General features: G+C 40.2%; 1 long non-coding RNA gene across 1 annotated transcript; it reads left to right on the top strand.

The window, feature by feature from the left end:
* The first annotated feature begins 103 nt into the window (after window positions 1-103).
* On the top strand, window positions 104-5,278 carry LOC309702015. Its single transcript, XR_014275347.1, has 4 exons — window positions 104-230; window positions 993-1,098; window positions 2,609-2,678; window positions 4,864-5,278. It is a non-coding gene; the product is annotated as an uncharacterized lncRNA (long non-coding RNA).
* The last annotated feature ends 19,629 nt before the right edge of the window (window positions 5,279-24,907 follow it).

Below are 24,907 nucleotides of genomic sequence, written 5' to 3'. Positions count from 1 at the left end.
TTGTTTATATATAGTAAACGTGCACACAGGTGTTGGTAATCATATTAATTCTGTGCCTAAATGAAATAAAACCTTGAATCGTTTAATTACTAATATGTGTTTTTCTACCTCGTTGGTGGAAAATATGGCGTCAAATCCGACCAACAACATGATTTTGTAAAATAAAAGTTCAGAGAAGGAAGATGTACATACTGGACTTTGACTGTATTTTCTCCTTAAGAATAAATGAAGTAAGTAAAAGATAAACTACTCAATGACCGAAGATGAGATTTTATTTATTTATTGTTTCGCCTTAGGTATTCTGTTAAATTTCTGGAATGCATAATTTATTGACAAACCAGTATGAACCAGTATGAATGAATGAGCCAGTAAATGAATAAACAAACCTTTTCCACGGATTAACAGAATATTTCTGTTTTTAGGAACAAAGTCCAAGTGATCTGCTCATACTAAAAACTTGTGTAGTGTAATATAAGAGAGTAAAAAAGTGACAAAATTTACATGGGTGAAGGTGTACTGATGTTGTAGCGATAGTGAGATTAAGAAGATTATATACGATTTAAAAGTGAAAAAGATTTCTAACAATAACGTCACTTTATGTAAGGCATATTAGCTGCAGAATGTTTAGTATTTGTATATTGTTAAACACTCATTTTTTTCTCTTAGATTTGAAACTTACTTAGACCTTAATGAAGTCCACAGTAAAGAACAATAGTTCAAATTTGGAATAAGCCTGACTTCATTTAAATTCTACATACTGTCGAATGTGCCCCATACACCTTTCACCACTGAACAATGGACTGTATGTGCACAGTCACAATAAGCTTTGTCTGATATGAGGCAAAGGAAGCCTGTGTTTGGTCTTTGAGGGCGACAATCCTTAAATCTGAATACAACCTTGAACTCAGACTCCTCTCATTACAGGATTATTCATCCTCCCAGCTTACTTTCTTCAGGGTCCCTTCTCTTGTTTTTATTTTCCTCCCTTTCAGTCCTTTCCAGTGGGGAAGTCTGGGCTTTCTCTTCGTCTCTCACCCGAATGAACAACTCCAAACATCTTGTCTCTGAAGCGTCATTAGAATTCATTTGTTTGAATAGGTTAGTTTCTCCTTCAGTCACTGCCTCCTTCAGTTTGGGAAAAAGACCTCTTTGTATAAAATTAATTACTTCAACTTGATTAACTGAATCGTTTGCACGTGTGCTAACCTGGGTATTTGTCACATTTCTATCCGAACATGAGCCTATGAAGTCACGGAGAGATGTAATTAGTGCAGACCAGAAATGAATGAATTAAGCTTTTATGCAGATAGTTTTGTGAATTTGTCATGTCTGCATTGGTAAATACCGCCTCTTCCAGGAAATAACCATGTGCTCACGCTCTTCAGTTATACAAACTTGTACTTACTTTGGGCAATACAGGGGACAAATGACTCATACTGCTACCCTTCAGGGGCACCACAGCTGGTTGTGTGCTGAATACTTTTGTTCTCAAATCAATCAGGCTTGTAAATACTCTCCTTGCCCTTGACTTTACCCTTTATGTGAAACTGCAACTTACTTAGAACTTTTGGCATGGCCAGAATCCCCCAAGCACCTACCTATGTGCTAGAATCTAACAGTAGACATCACAGGTTAGCCTGCCAGCATTTTAATATAACTACTGGGCTATTTCTAGTTTCTGCTACAACATGCACTAAATTTTACACATGTAAGAGCTGCAGTATTAACCATCAGATAATTGCTTAACTTCCACTCGGGGCTTGCTCAGAATAGAAATGTGCTACTCAAAAAACTTCAAATTCTTAATGCATTTACAATTTCAGACCCTGGTGTGTCTAGGTAATATTAAACCCGAGCCATTAACAAATGAAAGCATCCCTCTGTGCCTCATATATATAAAAAATGACCAGTAACAGAGCTGATCCTGTTTCCCTGGTCAATTATGTCTGCCAGCCCAACCCTGGATAAATGTCCAGCCTTCACTGAGGTTGTAGGGAGTCGCTGACAGATGGAAACAAATGCATACGTGTGGATTAGGCAGATGAAAGCCCCTATGCCTGCCATACAGACCGAACCTACAGTGGATGTGTCATATGAACACTAAACACGCACACACACTACACCCTTGTGTAGAACCCAGCTAGAAAATTGCCAGAGACGCAGAGAGGCAGGCCACAATTAAAGCCATGAGTCTGTGAGCTCAGATCTAATGACAGGCTGCCAGGACAAGGAGGGCTGGAGAAGTGAGGGATGGGAGGATAAATAGGACACGGAGTCTATGATGGGCTGTTTACATCAGATAAGGCCAGAAAATATACAGCATTAGTTTGAAAAATGAGAAAAGACGTGAGTGCAGAGCAGCACAGATATGAAGAAATTTAAAAATGATAACGGGAAAAAAAGAGTTTTCTAGCTTACAATTGGTCAGTTTAATAGAGAAGCTCAACTGGGTAGCAGCAACCTTGATAACAATTCAGTATTTCAGTGAAGACAGCACACATACATGCAGAGCGATGCGCATGTAGTACAATGAGCTCAGGGCCTTTTTAGGAAAGTGAGCAGGCCTTGGAAGGTTTACTTTGCTTATTACTCTGCGATTTGTTCACAGACACTGGCTTTGTTCAGCCGCAGAGGGTTGAGGTGCGCTCCGCTGAACAGGGACTCAAAAGTATACACAGGTAGGTGCAACTCAAACAAACACACATCTGAATGTATGCTTTCTTGTACTTGCGTAGCCAGGAAAAAATCTGACCCATGAATTTAAACGCATACTCCCCTGACCAACCCCTGCTCGGTCAACACACACACACACACACACACACACACACACACACACACACACACACACACACACACACACACACACACACACACACTCTCTCTCTCTCCCTTTATAGTGAGAATCTTTTCCAGCCCCTTGACCCGGGCTGACGGCACCCTGCACTCTCTCTCCCCACTGTAAAGAGAGGTCCAGTGATAATGAAGCCAGAGATCCATCACTCTGTGTGTGTGTGAGTGAGAATGATGGGAACAATGAGTTTCTATCTGTGCAGCCACGCAGAGTGATGGATAAATATACCTTTAATAACAGACCAGTGATTCAGTACAAAGACAGGCAGCTGTTTGTTTGGCTGAATGGAGAAGAAATCACAGCAGATCAAAATCCCACAGAACAGTATACAAGGAGGAGATCGTATTAAAGAATAACTCTATTTATGTGAATAACAAACACTGATTAGCAGCCTGAATTTGGTAATAAAACACTGATCAGGTAGCTAATGTTAAAAATGTAAAAAAACAAAAGATTTACTTGTAAATGTAGCTTTCATCGTGACTTTTTCCACCCAAAATTGTTTGTTTTATTCAAGGCTCATTCTCCAAAGAGCAGCTGTTTCGATATTATTGACACAAACACTTCAGGGAGAAACTGAAGAAGCGGCATAAATTGATAATTATATGTTGGGAAAGAATGAATGAGGACATAAAAGCAGTAGCAGTAGCCTTGAAAAATATAGGCTGAGAGGATGATGTTGCTGGCATGTGTGTACTGTGCATGTTTGTGTGTGTGGGCCTGGCACCGTAGTGCTTCCTGAGTTTCACAGATGCAGTGAAAGGACTCTTCCAAACTGAATGACATCACCTCTAAGTTTGACAAATGCAGCGAAAGGACTTTTGAAAACTGCATGACATCACCGCTAAGCCTTTGGCCATTTTCTTCAGCTCCACAGGAGACGAAAAAAAAAGACCCGCAAACACAGTTTCAGTTGACAATCTGTCATCATAACCCCCACTTAAAGTGGAAATTTTGCTGTCGCGCTGTCTAATCTGGATCTTCTGAAATTGCACAGTGATTTATTTTTTGCTTTTTTAAGAATAATGAAAAAAAAATGTTAAAGAAGCAACAGGACTGATGGTCTGTGCCGCTCTGTTAGCTGTTTTCAGAGACGCGTTCGCAAATAGATTACCGATGTTGTCTGCCTTGACAACACTCACACACCCACAGGAAGACTTGCCAGGAAAAAAACAGCAAGCAACCCTTATCAACACACTGAGACCCAAGCAAAAGCAAATCCACTGCAAATTGAGCAACTCAAAAGTAAATCACACCTATTAAAAACCCCCATAAAAACATCTTTTCATCTGAAGGATCTTCAGTTCTTTTTATTATTCCATTTCTTTTAATAAAATGTACATTGCAAAAACGTGTAGAATACTAAAATTATTAAACAAATACATCCTAAGTAATTAAAACTTTTATTTTTTCATGCAGTCACACCAGTTGGCTGCCTTTCCCTGAGTCCTGTTGGGTTGGAGGTTTCTTCCTGTTACAAGGGAGTTTTTCCTTCCCACTGTTGCCCAGTGCTTACTCAAAGTGGGTTGTTTTATTGTCAGGGTTTTCTCTATAGCGTCTTTATCTTACGATATAAATCTCCTTTAGGTGATTGTTGTTGTGATTTGGTGCTTTTCTAAATAAAACTGAACTGTGTTGAGCTGCAAACTAATAATCATTTGCCACATTCGCGCTCTTGTTGGGTATTCTTAGCATGTTACAGATAAAACTGCGCAGTACACTCAATGCTTTAATCACATCTTGACAGCTGGATCAAGTGCAAACACACTGCAGACTGCAGTTCTGTAAATGAGAAATTGCATTTTATCTGCTCTGCCACTAGAATGGACCCAGTCTTAAATCATCTGAGAGTGGCTGGTTAGAAATGTTGGACATGAAACGAGTGGACACGAGTGCCTGTGTGTATTTGTGTAAGTGATTAAATGAAAAAAAAGAAAAGACAAAAAAAAAAAGCAAGGACTAAGTGTTCCTGTCACTGTTGATCAGGGTGCCGCTGTGTCTATATTTTCCAGGATGAAATGCTCCGAGGAGCCACTTGGTGGTGCTGGCACTCTGCGGCCGTGAGGAGCTTCTGCAAGGAGACGAAATGGCCTCTGTCAGCTCCAAGTGCAGCTGTGTCCTTCCTCAAAAAAACAAATGGGTTTTACGTCTGAACCCAAACACGTACTTTAATTTATCTGAAGCAAAGCAGCGTGCTTTGAAATAAATGGTAGCACCTTTATTATTGCGTAGGTTGAGGTTAAAGGTGCTGTTCATAATTCTAGTTTTCACATTTGAGCTCTGTTAACTGCCTCGAGAAGACACTTTATAGCATCAGGTAACGTTTTGCCCATATTGAATAAACAGTGTGGCACAGGCTCTCTTAAAGTAGGGCTGCTTTATCACAGCATCACATGACTCCCGTGGATCGTAAATAAACTGATTGTAAATAATCACTTCCTCTTTTATTTTGAAATTACTCATCTGTTGAATTGATTTTGGTTCTACTTCTGCCCCTTTGTTTCTGCATCCTGTTTTCAGCCTGTACCCTCTAAGCGTCTGTGTTTGATTTTTGGATCTGGGACTTTGACCCTGCCTTTTGCGTGCTCCTTTTGTTGTTTTGTTGTTGCTGTTTACTTGTGTGTGACCCCTGCTTCATTGATCAAAACTGTGATTACAGACCTTTACTGTGAGTGCTGTGTGATCCTTGCTTTTAAGTCCGCTCTCGATTCAAGTCATTGAAGACGTCCGTTCCAGTCATCTGTGACAAGACCTTATTAGGGACCTCTGCTATGAGATAGTCCAGTGGATCCCTGGGATTCTCCACACATAGGTGCAGACTGAGCAGACTCTCACTCACCTGGGAGGCATCAAGACGAGGATCCTAAGCGACTGATTTCGAAATGCGAGACAGCATGCCAAGGGCAAGCGAAACAGTTCTTCAGCAGAGTGTAGACTAAAGTGGTAAATATAGAAGTGGTGAGAAAGACATTTCAACAAAGGCCATAAGAAGGCTTCAGTCTCATGTATCTGAGTGAGATTGTCACTATCCATTAGTCTAATTGGCCTTTACTCTGACAGGGTATGAAATGACCTTTCTGCTTGAGTTAAGCCTTTATTTGTGCTTTAGAGCAGATTACTGACAAGGAAACATCAGCCGTGCATTAATTCCATTGAGTCATCACCATCACAACTAAAATCACTACTCCACTGTATCATTCGCTGGGTTTCAGCATTAGCTTATCTACTGTTTACATGGCATTCCATCTTGCGTGTGGCAATAACTCATAGTTTCCTTCATGTTGCAAAGTTTTTTATCATGAACTGTTTTTCAAACCAGTCTGTGCAAACTTATTCTAAGGAAAGATGCTGTTTTTAAAGTATGATATGAGGGTCATATTCATTTATTTTGGTTTACACACGCTTAAGGGGGCAGGTAGAAACTTTTTGCTCTGGAGATACTTTTGTTAGGACCATTCTGAGTTTAAGTATTCATGCTTCTGTGTACATTTTGTTATGGTTATGGGCTGTCTTTTTTGGTTCTGACAAATGCAACACAGCATGAGCAAATAACCTAAAGTTATCTGGGCATTTCAAATTTGCTGGTCTGGGTGGTAGAGATGAAGTAAAATGTGAAGTTTATGTGTCATGTTTGAGCTTGTCTAGCTCAGAAATCTATGACAGACACGGAGGTCAACCAATTGTTGACCTTGCTTTATTTATGTGTGGTTAAATTACAGTGATATAAACAGAACAGTGCATGCGCTGCTCTGTCTTTTCATCTCTGCATCGTCTTCAAGGAAGAATTAAATTAACAACAGCAATAGATATCAAACAAAAACCCTCTGCCAAAATGATCCCTAATGAATCTTTATTAGGCTACATCAAAACCTTTAAGGGTGTTTCATACAAGCACTGATATGATATATAGCCTACATTTGAAATCAGACATAAATCTCATCGCAATACATTTACCCTCTAACAATCAATACCTCCAACTGGAGAATAAACCAAAACTGTGTGTTGCTCTGCATCGATAGTGAAGCGCTCCGGGTGATGAAACAAGGTTTAATAAACATACTAGATGAATGAGTTTTTAAAAAAAGAGGTTCTTCATTTTAACTAAATAATACCATCTCTTTCCACCAAACCTTCGACTCCTACCAACATAAATACTAATTAGATGGTACAAGCATGCAAGTACACCATGGCAATAGCTATTAAGAGCAATATAAACACTCTGTTGTCTGTCCAGACTTGCCCTTTTTCCCTATTAAAGGAAAAACAGAGCTAAAGCATACAACAATGGGGCCTAGTAGGAAATGAACCGAGGACACTGCAGTTACAGTACAAAGTGCGAGCATCAAGTTTCCCATAAAAGAAAAACCTGCTTATCTGCTTTAAATGTGACAAAAGTCAGGTAAGTATGGTGGGTGGTGAAGGAAAATTCTGTTGGTGTGGCCGAAACTCTGCCTTAGATGTCACTGTGCAAAATATCGGCACAAAGCCAATGAAGTTGAGTCAGGATCTAACTAGAAGTGCACAGGAATAATATAAAATGCAGAAAGTGCAGGTATATAGAATGAAAGTGCTGCTGCATGGTTGAGGCTAGCATTTAGCACAATATATACAGTTTGTTTTATACATATTACAAAAACCACAGTTTGTTGTATTTGCTATATACATTAGATCGGATCCTTAGGTGCACAGCGAGAGGAACTTGGTGTAATTTTAGAGTTTTTTATGCTCAAATGTCATAGCATGTCTCAGAAGTACATGGCCACCAGATGTCCTGATGGTTCTTTTGTGGGTTTTGTGCTATGCAATGTTTTCTTTTGTAGGTGCTAGCTTTACTAGCTCGGTGATAGAATAGGTCTGGTCCTCGATATTCCATATATCACATATATTCTTTTGCACACGCCACAGCCATTTTAAGGGCAATGGATCATCATGCATTCAATGTGGTGAAAATCAAACTGGACTAAAAAGACTAAAATGTACTACTGGTGGCCAACTGTTATATATCTAAGTCAAAAGGGGGGGGGGGGGGGGGGGGGTAAATATGGAGGGATGAAAATGAATCAAAGGAAAGACAATAAAGATCGACTTCCCCAAACAAACAAATTGCTTGATGTATGACAGTGACATTTCCCTAGTTACAGAAAGGCGTGTCTGATAAGCAACAAACCACAGAAAGTGACAGTCAAGTCTCCACTGGTATAATAAATAGCTGCAAATCATGCTGATGAGCACGAGAGAGCTGGGAAACAGTGGGTCGATACTGGGAGTGAAAGATTCATCTGAACAAACCAAATCAATCAAATATTCACAGATGACACTTGAGCCAAAAAGAAAAAAAAAACACTTGTGAAAGAAGAAAAATGCTATTAAGCAGCAAAACAAATCACAGAGAGGCAGGCAGGAAGATGGAGCAAAGATGATGGTGCTGTACTGTTCTTGACGCCCTCTTCTATCATGTTCCTGGCAACTGAGGCCTGGCACTGGCCCACAGAGGAAAGACTCAAGTGCTTGCTCGTGTCAAAAGGCCTCAGCCAGTTCCATCAGCGCGCCCATGGGGTCCACTCCAAGAGACACAACAAAGATCAGAGCAGTCCTAGCGCTGGAGAATAGAGTCAACAAAGACAGAGAACGAAAGTGAGGACGGATGAGCCAACACAATGTAACTAAGTGTAACTGACAGTTACCCTTTGATGGTATTTTGTAAAATCGTGTGTTTTCAAGTGCGCCTCAATCCAAGTGAACTAGACAAGTGACGCGCAAAACAAATAACTAAACCTCTACAGAGTACTTTAGCACTGCGTCAGTGTCTGGTACACATTTTAGCCTGAAAAGTCAAACCAAAAAAACTAAAAAAGACAGCTACGGTGGAGAGCGTGGGTGGACAGCCTGAACCATAAGCAGAGAGAAAAAGAGAGACAACCACATGGATAGAGTGATGGTGTAGAACAAGACAGAAGAAGCAACGGGGATTGATGAGATAACAGCTGACACTCACAGCTTGTAGAGCGGTGGAGAGCAGGCAGCTCCACAAAGAAAACACTGAGGTTGTTAACAATGAAGAAGATGATGCACAAGGACATGCAGTTCAGATACTGGGAGCGCACCGTCAACACCTTCAACAGCTTATTAGAGCTACGAAATCAGCTGTTAAGAGCGTCTTCGAACAAGATGTAAAGGAAGAGAAGTGCAAGCAAGAAAGTACGTGACGAGAGAGTGAATGCACAGGATGAGGAAGTTGGGTCTTAACGTATGTTTATAAAGGAGAAACTTTAGTCAAACTTGCTAAGTTAATACAAGTCTCAAATCATGGGCCCACATCATTATCTAAAGTAGACTAGATAAACACCAGATTCTAATCCAGGCTGAAGGGAAAAGAAAAAAAATCCTCCTGTGATCACGTTAATATTGAACTCGGCTTTGTCGAATCTAATTCGCTCTGATAGAATAAAGCAACGGAAGCTGAGTGACAGATATCCACAAACCCACACACTCTCTTGCTCTCTTTAGCGAAGCCGCCATGAACAGATCCTCAGCTGTCAGAAAAAGAAAAAGGATAAGACAAGTATTGATCATCACAAGAGCACACACTGAAGGGGACTGTTTTTCTTAATCAAATACAGAAAGTGTACAGTTGTTCTCAACCCTTGGCGTCATGTTTCAGCGAAACCTTGAAACTTTTCTGCGTATGGCAGGAAAAATGTGATGAAAACACCGAAATTGCACACGCGGGCTTTCACAAAAAAACATCCGCCCTCACACCTGTCTTCACTTCAACTTTATTGATACGAGTGGAGGAGAGTATTCGCATGGAGCTAAAATGAAAAACTCCAACAGCACACAGAAAAGTGAAGGTTTCATTGTTGTTGCTCGAAGGAAGTGGATGAAAATGCAAAAGTTGGACAGACTTTGCCGAGGCTGGTCGTCCACCTGAACGCCTTCATCAAGCTTCTAACAATTTTAGCAGTTCCATGATTTTTTTTTTAATGACGAGACCAAACAAATAACACATGGATCATAGAGTACAAAGCTTGTCTCAGTCATATTGAGAAATTCACCAGATATAAAGGTAGTCATGGGAATGCTATCTTTGAACGGCTGTGAAAGAGACTGTGCAACTGAATGGGGCGTCTTTGAGGGAAACATTAACTTCCACTTTTCAGTGGGCTGCCTTTTGGGGCTTTAAGTGTGTTCCAAGCCTTTGAAAATGAAAGACTGTTGGCTTATCTCAAATCAAATACAACAAAGACAAGATGTCTGTGTTTGTTGTGTTCTTTCTTACAAGTCTTCCTCCTGCTGAGGAAGAAGCTGGAGTCATCTGTGTTGGCACACATCTGGAGGCTTAAGAGCAGCTTATTGAGTTCAAACACAATACTGCACGTGTACTTGAAGATGCACACAAACACACCTAGCTTCAGTAATGGACAAGAATCACAATAAGCCACTGCATAGACTACTACATGTCTGCATAATACACAGTATAAAACATGGATGTAGCCATTGTGATGACACCCATTAGTTAGGCTCTGCTTTAAGCGTTTTCGATGGTACCGTGTTGGTTTTTTGAGGCCAGGCGTTATTTCATATGCTTAATTTTCAGCTAACACTAGCAAGCTTGATTAGCAAGCTGCATAGTAGTACAGGTCCAATGCTGTGACACATATATTGGGCCAAAGACTGCACACTTGATTCAGTCATGTCACAGTGTATCTGATGTCTCTGTGTTAGTGTTTTTACTTAATAACACTGGTCCAAGACCAACATTGAAACTGATGTCATAGCTTTGCAATGTGGGGGGAAAAGGGAAAAGACAAACCTTAAAACTCTTTTGCTAGTTTTTAAACGTGGTAGCTACCTTCTTGGTTAATGCTGAATAAATGCTCAGACAACTACTGGTCAGTTGCAATATTGATCCTGGCCCAACATTATTATTTGAGATAATAATAATTATTATTGAGATGCAGGAAGAACACTAATACAGGGATATCAGATTGTCCCTCCTGTCACAGTCAGTAGAGCTGGAGACTCAAGGCTGCTCTGCTAGCTAAGCTAACTAATGTTAGCTAGCTAATGTAAAGTAAACATTTAAGTGTCTCACCCCACACAGTTAATGCCAGACTAGCAGCATGTAGTTATTTAAAATGATATTTAACTGCTATTTTCTGCCTCACTGACCACTATCTTGCTTTTTCTCCTCTTCTTTGTTTTCTTCTTTCCTTTTCATTCCCAGAATGATAACTGCTCTTTAGTTTCTCTGAGTAGCTTGTTGTTATTGGGTTTGTTTAAACTGAATCATGCACGCAACTGGCATCCGGAGTGACCAGTCATGTGGGGCCCCCTGAGGGTGGTAGGGTCTCTCTTACTGTAACTAAAAAAACACTCCTGCAGTTTGCCAGACCACATGGGTTCCTCATTGACCTGTGGCCTCAAGCAGTTGTCTGCCTTGCCTGGTGGCAAACAGTACGTTTGATTTGTGCTAAGGACCAATAAAACACCTTTCAGAACTGAAGCACAAACTTCAAGGATGATCTATAACATGCAGTAATCCTAAATATTGGGCAGACCATTTATTAAAAATGTCTAAAAGAAAAAGGCACCAACAGCAAACACATGATAAAGAGCTTCAGTTTAATGACCCAAAGTAGCGGATAAAGCCTAGAAGACTGTGACTGGAGCTTACAAGTCCTGTTCTGAAGTCTCAAGATGAAGTTTTCCATTGTTGCCATCTCGGTTGGTTGCTTGCTTTGTTCAAAAAGGAAAAGGAAAAAAAAAATTTGACAAGAAGGGGTAGGTCTGACTGTGAAACCATAAGCTCAATAACAACTCATTAGCCACTGAGCGTGCAGTTTTATACCACAATTAATCTTACAATTTGAAACTCGGTATAACCAAAATTTGTAAAAGAGACTTAATTTTTTATTCACTATGACCAAAGTGAGTGACTCAGCCCATAAACTCAGCAGGAAAGTGCCATAGGACCAAAGTCATTTTTTGCAGCCACAGCTATCATCATCTGGCCGTCTTCAAATAGAATGCAGCTTTTTAGGCACTTCCCTATTTGCTTCATTTTTCTGTCTGTAAAGCAGCATCCATGTTTTATGCTTTCTGTGAGAGGAACTGCACTTTTTGCCACTTCAGCTCTGATTTCCCTTTTTATGGTGCAGAGGCTGCCCTTGATTGTAGGTAGCAGGTTAATGAAAAACAATTTTTGGTGTGTTTTCTTCTTCTTCTTCTTTTTTTTTTCCCCAAGATTGCAGATGCTACATACCCATCAGGGGTTTTAGTATTATGGCTGTTCGTTAGTCTGCATTCCCTGTACTGAGGCCGTTTCATGAAAAATCTTTATTTTTAGGGGAAATCAATGTCTTAAACAGGAATGTACCTTTTCCAAAAGCATATATACTATTAAGCTTACCATAGCTCTAAACTCAGACTGTATCCTTGCTTGCTTGATCGATCATTTATTTTAGCATATGCATACACATATACAAGATAGAGCATATATACAGAAAGGAAAATACAGGGAGTGCAGAATTATTAGGCAAGTTGTATTTTTGAGGAATAATTTTATTATTGAACAACAACCATGTTCTCAATGAACCCAAAAAACTCATTAATATCAAAGCTGAATGTTTTTGGAAGTAGTTTTTAGTTTGTTTTAGTTTTAGCTATTTTAGGGGGATATCTGTGTGTGCAGGTGACTATTACTGTGCAGAATTATTAGGCAACTTAACAAAAAACAAATATATACCCATTTCAATTATTGATTTTTACCAGTGAAACCAATATAACATCTCCACATTCACAAATATACATTTCTGACATTCAAAAACAGAACAAAAACAAATCAGCGACCAATATAGCCACCTTTCTTTGCAAGGACACTCAAAAGCCTGCCATCCATGGATTCTGTCAGTGTTTTGATCTGTTCACCATCAACATTGCGTGCAGCAGCAACCACAGCCTCCCAGACACTGTTCAAAGAGGTGTACTGTTTTCTCTCCATGTAAATCTCACATTTGATGATGGACCACAGGTTCTCAATGGGGTTCAGATCAGGTGAACAAGGAGGCCATGTCATTAGTTTTTCTTCTTTTATACCCTTTCTTGCCAGCCACGCTGTGGAGTACTTGGACGCGTGTGATGGAGCACTGTCCTGCATGAAAATCATGTTTTTCTTGAAGGATGCAGACTTCTTCCTGTACCACTGCTTGAAGAAGGTGTCTTCCAGAAACTGGCAGTAGGACTGGGAGTTGAGCTTGACTCCATCCTCAACCCGAAAAGGCCCCACAAGCTCATCTTTGATGATACCAGCCCAAACCAGTACTCCACCTCCACCTTGCTGGCGTCTGAGTCGGACTGGAGCTCTCTGCCCTTTACCAATCCAGCCACGGGCCCATCCATCTGGCCCATCAAGACTCACTCTCATTTCATCAGTCCATAAAACCTTAGAAAAACCAGTCTTGAGATATTTCTTGGCCCAGTCTTGACGTTTCAGCTTGTGTGTCTTGTTCAGTGGTGGTCGTCTTTCAGCCTTTCTTACCTTGGCCATGTCTCTGAGTATTGCACACCTTGTGCTTTTGGGCACTCCAGTGATGTTGCAGCTCTGAAATATGGCCAAACTGGTGGCAAGTGGCATCTTGGCAGCTGCACGCTTGACTTTTCTCAGTTCATGGGCAGTTATTTTGCGCCTTGGTTTTTCCACACGCTTCTTGCGACCCTGTTGACTATTTTGAATGAAACGCTTGATTGTTCGATGATCACGCTTCAGAAGCTTTGCAATTTTGAGACTGCTGCATCCCTCTGCAAGATATCTCACTATTTTTGACTTTTCTGAGCCTGTCAAGTCCATCTTTTGACCCATTTTGCCAAAGGAAAGGACGTTGCCTAATAATTATGCACACCTGATATAGGGTGTTGATGTCATTAGACCACACCCCTTCTCATTACAGAGATGCACATCACCTAATATGCTTAATTGGTAGTAAGCTTTCGAGCCTATACAGCTTGGAGTAAGACAACATGCATGAAGAGGATGATGTGGACAAAATACTCATTTGCCTAATAATTCTGCACTCCCTGTATTGTCTTCTAGTACAACTGGTGCTCAAAGAGCAGTGGGAAGAAGTAATACTTATATACTCCCACCGCTTCACATGTAACTATGTTGGCAGATTAGACATTGTTTCTAAGATCAAAGAATCCAATCAATACTACACAGTTTTAAGGTTATATCTTGACCATTTATAACTTAAACTCTCTTTTTTTTCAGGCTCCCTTTCCCTATATAGAGTTAAGTTATAAATCATGTCAGACATTGACAAAGATAGCCCACTGTTACTAAATCAAGGGTACATGAGGGCATTGTCTGTCTCAGTACAGAGCACTGAATTTAGGATATTCAGTATACAAAATTTCTCCTTACAAAGGTAAATGAAGTCGGCTAAATAATGCATTAGACACAAACAGTATCATAACTGCCCCCATAAATTTAAAGGCTACTGTAATTAGGCAATTATCCAGTAGTACTGCAACAGTACATGTGGTGTACATGGAGCGTAGTTTATTAGTACTGTTTAGGGTTTAATCATTCAGGCTGGAAGCTCCAGCCTGATTCCAGTAAATTTAAGAAAAAGCTGACTTAGAACAAAGCCACGGTTATTTTAAAGGTTTGGTCCCAGTAGAGAGCTTAGGGGAGGTTAAGTAAGGTGAAAGAAAGGTAGAGAGGCAGAGGAGAGGAACAAAGGGGGAGCAGCTAATAGTTTGGAGGATCTAGGAATAAAAAATTTATGGGGTAAAATAAGGTTCCTTTAGTCCATCCGTCAGCATTGGTGCAGTGGAAATTAGTCTCTGCTCTAGACAACTCTCCACCCCCACACTACACTTCTACAATAACCTTTTGTGTTAAACAGTCCTTCTTTGCTGTATCCCTGGTTTGTATACTGGGTCAGAGACAATACATGTATTTTTCAGTTTGTGTCAATATTTCTTTCTTTTTATTCTCTGCTTTTAGCTTTTAAACTATTTGCACTCTCATCATCTCTGGACCTTTCTCCACCCTTTCTTTCGTCTCCCTACTGTAAGTCCTCCTGCTATGGCTCTTTGCCATTTCTTGCCTTCTGTTTTCCACTAATTTGCTTTTGTTTTCCCTCCTCCCTCTCATTATTTCTCCTATTCCTTCTCACTTCTTACATAATGACTGCTCTGTCAGTTCAGCCTCTCTTTTGTTGACTGCCACTATATCTTTTCCTGTCCTTCCAAAGTCTCTCGTACTTATGTCCAAAGCAAATAGTCAAAAAACATAATGCGATATAGTTGATCATTACAAACATCAAAAACATTCATAAGTCATCTGAGATCACATAATCAGTATTATTAAGGCCCCTTTCTCCAAACTGACAAATTTCAGAGCTACCATTGGCCCTTAAATAAAACAAGCATTTTCAGTTAGAGCTACAAATCCTCTACCTTATAAAAATGACATTAATAGATATTTTTAAAGGGGATTAAATGTGTTTATGTAAGAGACTACTTAGTAGGCGTGTGTAAAACATTGAAGCTTCTCAGAAAGGTGATGGTGGTAGGCAGTTCTTTTCAAGCAACCAGTTTTTTGCCAACTGGTTGGGGAATACATGTTTTTCTCTAGTGGCAGGTGCTTTCCAGGGGTCACTGACTGGTCTGTAGACCCGCATGACTGAGACTTTAGCAAATCCATGTGACTGTCATCGACTTCCAGGGACCACTCACATCTGAACTCAAAGTAAAAGTACTTAAAACAGCATTCTTAGTGGCCACCAGAGAGCAGCTCCTTCAACTCAATTGAATTCAGTTTTATTTTATTTATACAGCGCCAAATGACAATGACCTTAAGGTGCTTTATATTGTAAGGTAAAGACCGTAGAATACAGAGAAAAGAGATAAAACCCAGCAATCATAGCACACAAACCTGTATTCTTTCCAGTTGCCACCAGGCAGCAGCTCCTTTATGACATTATGTGCATATTGACCTCAGTAGCTGTCCGTCATAATGGATGTGATACGCCAGTGGTGGTTACTGGACTATCTGGTAACCACGATGATTGTTGGCGGATAAGTTAACATCACATCAATAGCGGACATATGTGTGCAAAACCTCAACAGAACATGCTGCTACACAGCAAATTCAAAAGTGTTAAATGTTTTGGTGTTAATAGTCTTCTTGCAAAAGTAGAGTTAATTTTACTCTAAGCAGAGTCACATTCTTTTAATGTAACTCTGAGGTGTAAAATGATAGTAGTTAAAATCGAGTGTTAAAAAGGAGTGTTTCTCTGTCAAATCTGGAGGTGTTACAATGGAAACATTAACTCTTGACCTCTTAACTCTGAACTCCTACAGGGGCTATGACACCAACAGAGTAAATTCACAGACTCCGCCCCCAGCACGGCTCCAATCGAAGCTGAAGTGAAGCCGTTTCAGAACATTTTGCTCTACATATTTGAGTTGTTTGCCATGCTTGGTAAGTCATTCTTTCAAACATTGTTTCAATTATTATTATGAGCTTTTACTTCTGTGGCTCTTTGGAGTTGAGACAAAGCTGTGTGAAAGGCATTAGCCATGTTGCTCGCTGATAGCATAATATTCTGTTTTAGCTAGCTGAAAGGTATTGTTTGCGGGCAAATACCACAGCACTGAAAAAAGCTTGCATGTGAATTTTCAGTCAAACTTTTGGTCAAATACACCTAAAACAATGTCTAGAATGTGAAATGTTGGTATAATGGTGCTACTTGAAGCCTGAAAACGATCGCCCATAAAAAAAAAAACAAAAACGAGCAAACAGCAGTAGCAGATGTCCTGACTGGGTTCTACGTTAGCATTTAGATCCCTCCAGAGTTTTGTGCACACGGTTTAGGTAAAAATGAAAAAGGTTGAGGTTTTACATTTAGTTCAGTATTACCTGTTGCCTGTGTCTTTGTCTTTTGGGAAAATACTTTACACAAGTAATGGCTCAAAGAGGATTCCTTTTTTTTTTTTTTACTGTGCTGCAATTGTTTACTGGATTATTTGTGCCATTAATTAGCGTCAACTAATTTTTATTCAATCTCCGCACAGGATATGCTTGTGAAGATGGAATATGGGGGAGAGCAGAAGTGCGTTGAAGTTCCACAAAGGGATGAATGAAGGACATGCATATTGTATTGAAGAAATAAGTGATGAGAATGCTGTTATTTGCATTTACCATGTCAGACCTTTTGATAAACAAAATTCTAATGAAAGTGAGAACATGTACACTGTTACATCTTTCAGAAAATGTTTTGAAATTGTGGTGCACAGTTCAGAATAAATGTTTTTCAAAAACCATTGCGTCTTTTTAGTAAATGTTTATTTCCAAAAGAAATTTCTAGAAGTTCAGAACAGTAAATTTCCCGCTTTTTAGAATGAATTAGAAGATAACTCTTACGTAGTTAAACTAAAATACTCTTTGAGAGTTAATATATAAACTCTTAACACCAAGTGTTAAATTATCAACTCCTGAACAGATTTGGTGTTTAACACTAAATCAGAGTTAACGTACCAACTCTCCAAAAAGAGTTAAATTAACACTCTGGTGTGGACCCATATAGACACTTTAATAGTGTTGAAATCAAATCCGACAGTGTTAATTTGGACATGCTGGATTTGCTGTGTACTTTTCAATTGGTTTATTACATCAGTAAATATATATATTATAAGGATTTGCTTATTCAGTTTTCCTGATATGTGCAATTTGTTTTAAGTCTGTTTATTACTAGCTGGAAATAGCATCCCATTTGATGTCGCAGATCTAGCTTGTTAGCCAAGCTAGCTAACTAGCATTAGCGCAGTAAATCCTATAGCTGCAGCTCTACTACGTCTGATTTTCTTTATATGCATGCCATTTTGTCTTTCCTTAGCAAGTAAGCGATTGAACCATTATGGAGTAGGCATATTTGCACATGCAGTGGCTTAAAAAAGTATTTGTCCCCCTGATTATTTCTTAACCTGTTGATGGTAATATGATGGTCTGGGCCTGCTCTGCTGCTTCAGGACCTGTATAACTGGCTGTAAGTGATGGACCTATAACTTTTGCTCTCTACCAGAAATCCTGATGGACATCCAGTCATCAGTATGTGCCCCAAACTCAGTGAACTTGGATTATGAGGCAGGAAAATAATTTGAACCACACCAGCAAAGTCCACCTCTGAATGATTCCCAATAACAAAAATCCGGACTCAAATCCTACCAAGATGCTTTGACATGACCTCAAACAGGCTGTTCATGCATAAAACAACAATTTTCAATAAAACTATTTTGAAATTCTTCCACATCACTGTGGAGGAATTTTGTTGGCCAAAATTCCTCCACAGTGATGTGAAAGACTCATTACCAATTATGACAAATGTTTGGCTGCAGTTCTTGCTGCCAACAGTGGCAAAACCAGTTATTAGGTTTAGTTTGGGGACAATTACTTGGCCCTGCAGGGCTACAGCTAAAGAAATCAACATTAATGTTTTTTTGTTGTGTCAGCTATCTCTAAAAGACAAATTTGATTGAGATTTCAAAATTCCTGAAGGAAATATCACACTCTTTAGTAATAGATACTGCTATGTTCGACATGCAAGTTCCAAGTCTTTTTTTCTGCCATTTGGTGCTCGGTTTCTGTCCTAGGCTCCAAGTGTTCTCACTCTGGATAAGACATTTATGGCTTGTGGCTTTTGGTTTGAACCAAAACCCCAAATTCCCCGACCTAAAAAACCCAACAAAAAACACTGATAATCATATAATCTTTGTGGTATTAAATTTCAGTTTCAGCACTGTATTGGATGACTATGCTCTGAGAGGTTTGGGGAGAATACATAACAAAATTATATGCTTATATAAAAAAATACTTTATGGTAGTAGAAAAATGAAACAAGAGCAACTAACTTTTATTTAGGTCAACATATTTTTATTGTCTCTTCAACATCTTCTGATTAAATGCAGCTAATGAGAGCTATAACAGCTGCTTCTCTTACAGTGGTAGACGGTATATTGGTGAACAAAGACACCGGAAGGGTTATCGATTATCGGTCGCTTAGAACAAACAGACGACAAGAAAAAAAAAAGTCACTCAAAAATGTCGCAGTCACGATCTATAACTACCACAATTCAATTGTCCCCTAAATGTCACGCTGTGAAGTGGCAACGAATGAGGCGGGAGCGATGAAGCTCGGCAAAGACCCGAAGAGCGCATGAGAGAGATACACAAAAAGAGTGAGAAAGGTCAAAAAGACCAAAGAGGAGAAACTGTGAGTGGCACACACTGGGAAGAAATTGACCAGAGAAAAGAAATGGGACAGAGTAGAAGTCCTGTGGAGACAAAGAACATTTTAAAAAAGAGTGATGCAATGGGGGAAAAAAGTGAGGTGGCTGTCTCGCCTATTATTCTTTACCCTGCCTCTTTACTCTTCCATCTTGATACGTAGACCTTTGCAGCCGTCTCGCTCTGATTCAGCGCTTAGAGGGACTTACAGTGGTGTGGAGTCACTCCGCTGACAGAAATATAAAACAGACCACATCTACATACGCCATCTCTCTCATCCCAAATCAACTCAGTCTGAAAGGATTTCTCCTCACAAGTGATCACTAAATATGATAATTATTTAAAGGCCTAATTTAGGAAAGTGACAGAAAGTAATTGGAAATTACAGATTTCCATTTGTTATAGGGGATTTTTGAAATGAGTCAAATTGATTCTCTAATTGAATTCAGAACATTTCTAAAATAAACTGCTCCCTATAAATGCAGCTGAGAGCCGAGGGAAGGATATCCAAGGGAAAGGTGTTCAGATTAGAAAGGGTTTAGTTCAGTCAGAGGAAAACACAAAGAGGAGTTGCAGCAGTTTAGGGAAACAGGCAAGGTATCTTAACTCCTGCAAACTTTCTTTCTTGCTTTGCCTGACTTTCCATGAGTTATAGCTTATCTGATATTCAGTCAAAGTAAATCCCTTCAGATACAAAAAGCCATCCACAATGCGCTTCTCAGCTGATAACAGTTTAAGACAATCTGGATTCCATTATGTAGGCCCGCATATGGGTCGTGCTGTCATGTTAGGCAACGTGTTTTTAATGTAGATTACTTTCTCAGCCTGCTGATGGTTGAAGATCAGCTGCTTTTAAAAGGCAAAGCAAACTCTTTAGTGGACGTATATGAGTTGCTCCAGGCTTTCTAGTCGATACTCTTCCCTCGATTATACTGCAAAAAAAGCTGGGACTTATCAAATGCAACACATGCCTTTCAGTGCAATCATATAAGCATGTGGTGAGGTTTACAGATGCACTGGAGGCCAACAGAAAACTTCCACCAGAAGCCACAGGTGGCAGAAATGGAGTCGTTCTATAATCCAAGGAATCCGAGGAAAGCAGTATTTGCATCTGACAGCAATGTAACACAAAGTAGGTGGATGTGTTTACAAGGGCAGGCGAGAAGAAGGGAACTGTAGTCCCCTTCATTTAAAAATATCAGGAATCTATGATAATACAGCCTTTGCAAATTTGCAGTCTTCATCGCTCATCTGCATATAAGAGTTATAAGAGCATCAACTGGGGAACAGGGAGGCAAATTTCCATTTTGCAGCTGTGCTACAGCAAAAAGACAACAATGCGACGAGGCAGACATGTTCACTGACACATGCTAAACAGTGATGCCTCCACACAAAGACAGATGACTCCTAATATTAAAGCCTGAAAACTAAGATATTTTGCTTCCTCTCCTCTTTTCATGCCTCGTCGTCACTCAGAGTGACAGAATATTTGTGCACTTCTTGGCATTTAATGTCGGCGAGGCCATGCCCCTGTTTGCTTTACTGATACTGATTGACATCAGGAAGTCACACTCTCAACAAGAAAAGCAATGAAAACAAAGCCAGGCAGCAACAGTGGATGCTGTATTTGTTTAATTTTAATCTGTCTTGCTTGAGTGTGCTCACTGAACTGGAGTTGATGTCAGTCAATAAACCTTTAATGACACCTTGTGTGCAGATGCATTGACTCAGTGGAGATTGTGTCAGAGAACAGGCTGTGGTTGTCCTAGTCCCTCACTGCTTTTAGGTTGGCGAGGAAAACTGTAAAGGTGAGCACATGTGAAAAGGTCTAACTTCTGCACCTGAACGGATGGCAAAAAGAGAGCATGCCCACTGGGAGCGCAGGGACATTTTCTGGTGCCCTGAGGGTCAACTTGGTCTGCAACTAGCAACCAGGAATGAAATGACAGACCTCTGAGAATCCTTGCATCCGGCCCACAGACTGTATGGGGCCTATCTCACTGAATGTATAGTAATAAGTAACAATTTCCCCCCGTGTTTCTGCCCTCTTTCTATTTACTTTTAAAGGACAGAGAACATTAATTGTTCTGTTTTCAGCTCACGCCCTTTTTAACAATATGCTCATAATTTACTTTTTTTGCTCCTTGTTGTGCTCAGCGGGCTGCTGTGTGCTCTGAATATTAACGAGTAAATCATAAGGGTGTAAAAATGATAAGATCACTATCACAGTGGATAAACAAAGGCAGCTGTGACTGTGGCTAAAAAGGTGACACATTTGCCTCTTTTCATGTCTTTGTGCTTTGGGTGTTTTATTCTCCGACCCTGCTTTTCATAGTTTAGCTTTTAGATTGCCCTTCACTGTAATTTTTCTGGCTGGCTTTTATGCTTTATTAGGCTATGTCAGCTTACAGTTGATGTGATATATTTATTTCTCTCTTGCATATTAATTTGTCATTTCCCCAATCACAGTGTTTCTTATCATGTATGCCTCGGCTAATCTATTTCTACTGGAGAAACCAGTAAAACATCAAATCTGAGTTACCAGGATTCGCTGACTGACTAATACTTCAGTATTACTTAATTTCTAAATAGCTGAAGTTTAAACCTAGCATCAGAATGGGGAAGATGCACGACCATCTCTAGGGTTTACATAGGTGATGGTCTGAAAAAGAGAAACTATCCGGCGAGTGGCAGTTTTCTAAGTGAAAATGCTTTGTTAATTTCAGAGAGTAGAGGTGAACAACCTGACTGCTTCTGATAGGAAGGCAACAGTTAGTCAAACAACCACTGCAGAAGTATGCAGAAGAACATCTCTGAATGCACAACTCTTGGATGTTGAAGCAGATGGTTGTTGCAGGTTGTTGCAGCTGGTGCTGAATGCACAGAAGACAGTGGAGATTATTGTGGACCTCAGGAAGCACACAGCCCCCACTCCCCCTACATCATCCTGACCGACACCACTGTAGATTCATTCCGCTTCCTGGGTACCACCATCACCCAGGACCTCAAGTGAGGGCCCACCATCACCTCCGTCATAAAGAAGGCCCATCATCGATAAATGTAACTATAGACAGGAGTTAAAAAGAGAAGACTTCATATATTGTAGCACTTTCAGTGCTCCCAAAACTTTTCTTGTTCACACTGAACAGGAAAACACATTTTCATATCAGTTGAACTGAACCTGAATTGGATAACTTAATGGCATGGTTAAGAAAAATGGATGGATTTAATGGAGACATTGTTACCAAAAAATACCTCTGATTCAGCTTTCACCTCCGATTCCAGCTCACAACAGCAGACATCGTAAAGCACTTTATGTATACCATATTGTTTTTATTTCTTTGAAAGGCTACAGTTCCATGGGCTCACCAAAATTGGACAGTACCAGATTGGAAACATGTGGTCCGGTCTGCGGATTCTCGATATCTGCTGACACATTTGGATGGTAGGGTCAGACTTTGGCATAAACATCATGAACGCATTGATTCATCAATTCAGCAGGGACACTCTACAACATCCTACCTGAGTGTTGTTTCTGCCCATGTCCATCCCTTTATGACAGCAGTGTACTGAACGTCTGACAGCTGCTTCCATGTCATGAAGCTCAAGCCATCTCAAGCGGTGTCATGGACACTGCAGTTATTCAGCAGCAGCCCTCCTCTTCTGGGTGGAGACTGGTTGCTCCTCCCTGGCCGGCAACCTGTGGGCAATTATTCCAGCAGCATATAAGACCTTTTTTCCTGTTTTCATAGTCGGCTCCTGGAGTTGGGTTCTCGCCTCAGTCATCCCACTTACCTGGACCTTGGTCACCTGCTGCTGGTAAACCATTGCCAATTTGTTTGTCACTCACCTGCCCGCCTCCCCGCGCCTCGGCCTCGAGCTCACCTGGACCTTGGGCTCCACCCGTCTCCTCTTGCTTCTCTTCACCTGTAACCAAGTGAGGTAATTCGGTTTGACTTTGGGAACTCGCTGATTTACCGCTGGACCACTCTGACTGTGCTCTCCTCTCATTTCAGTGCCCCGGTTTCTTCATAGTATCCCCCCGGCCCAGCCTCCACCCCCCCACAGTCACAGCTGTACCCCTGTATTCTAGAGGGAAAATGATCTTTTGTTCGCTCACTGACTCGTTTCCAGTTTGGATCCTGCGCTTGTGTCCATCTCATTTTCCTCGGGCCGCTGGCCCATGACAAACTGGTTTCTTGAACATGACAATGACTTCACTGAGTTCAAACAACCTCAATAGTCTCCAGATCTAAATCCAACAGTGCACCTTTGGTATGTGGAGATTTATATCAGGGATGTGAATTTGTATATTTATATTTATATGATCAGACTGAATGTTCCACCATCAACTTAAGGCATTAGCATATCGTCCTTGTCAGATGAAGTTCCCCAGCGAAATAAATTGAAGGGCACACAGATAAGGCAGGAGTAAAATTTTCTCCTGTGCTACTTTCTTTTCTAACTACCAGTTTGATTAATTTCCTAATGGAGGTTTTTCTCATAAAGCCATAAATATTTCCTTGTTTTGCGACCTTCTTTGTGATCTCCTCCAAATCACACCACTGCTTTCTGTTTTATGCGATCGTATCTGTTTTTTCAGCAGCGAAACTGTTACAGGACTGCGATCATCAAGATGAAACTTTAGCTCAGCGAGTCAGAGGGGAGACATTTCACACGCACTCGGGCAAACTTCATTATGCTTTACAGCCCATGAGAAAACTGTTTTCGGCAAATCAGATTTTCTTTTCTTATCTAATTAAAAAAGAAGCTTGAGCTGATGTTATTGTGAATATTTGAATTTAAATCTTAACATCTTCAACAGTAAATTTCCATCTGGTGTGAAAAAAATAGGAAAAAAGTAATCAAATGAAAATACATGTGATTCCAATTCATGAGCAAGGAGGAAGCAAAGAATAAAAATGCTCTAGACTCATTAGATGTCAAGCATAAATAAAACATGAGGCAAACGTGTCAGATCTAGTTGGACAATTATAGATTTAGTACTCAGTAATTCTCAAACTATAACAGTACCTTTTTATTTATTTTCCTTTTTGGCTGAAAAATACTGGATTAAAATGAACTCTGAATTTAGGGAGACTATTTTTTTTTGCAGTGAAGATAACAGAATTAATATCCCACAGCTCAACTTTACCTTCTACTCCCGAAGCTTTCTCCCAGTACCAACAAATTGAGTGAAGAGGAGTTCAATGAAGGCAAAACAATTTGTAGTTAATAACTCAGTTGACATTTTTGTGTCTCCTTTTGTTTCTCAGAAAAAAATGGCAGCAATTTAACAGTTTGGCCAAATATATGCAAATTAAGAGGGCAAAAGAAAACAAAAAACACAAAAACTGGCCTGAAAATAAGAGAAATGACCTTTTAGATGCCAAAATAAACAAAAATTGAGCAATTCTAATGGTTTCTCTTCATCGGACTCCACTCATCGTCAGGGCCCAGTGCGTCACCTGTTTTCTTTGGCTCTGTATTCCTACATATCTCGTGTCAATTGTCTCCTTCTCTATCCCTTCATCCTGTGTGTGCTGCTGCTCCTTTCCCAGCTGGCTCTTGGCCTCCGCCCAGGTGGACTCTTCACGCTGGAGGATGATGATGGGCTGTATTGCGGTGCTGGGGGCGAGGGGCTTGATGTTCGTTGAGTCTTCTTACTTCAGAGGCTTGTTTTTCTGGTAAAAGTGAAGCCAGGCTTTTAGAGACTTTACATGATTTTCCTGCCGAGGACTTCCACTTGTCTACAACAATAA

Source organism: Aulonocara stuartgranti (assembly GCF_965226115.1).
Source record: "Aulonocara stuartgranti genome assembly, chromosome: 3".
Taxonomy (NCBI): Eukaryota; Metazoa; Chordata; class Actinopteri; order Cichliformes; family Cichlidae; genus Aulonocara; species Aulonocara stuartgranti.
This window is presented reverse-complemented; position numbering and strand designations above follow the sequence as displayed.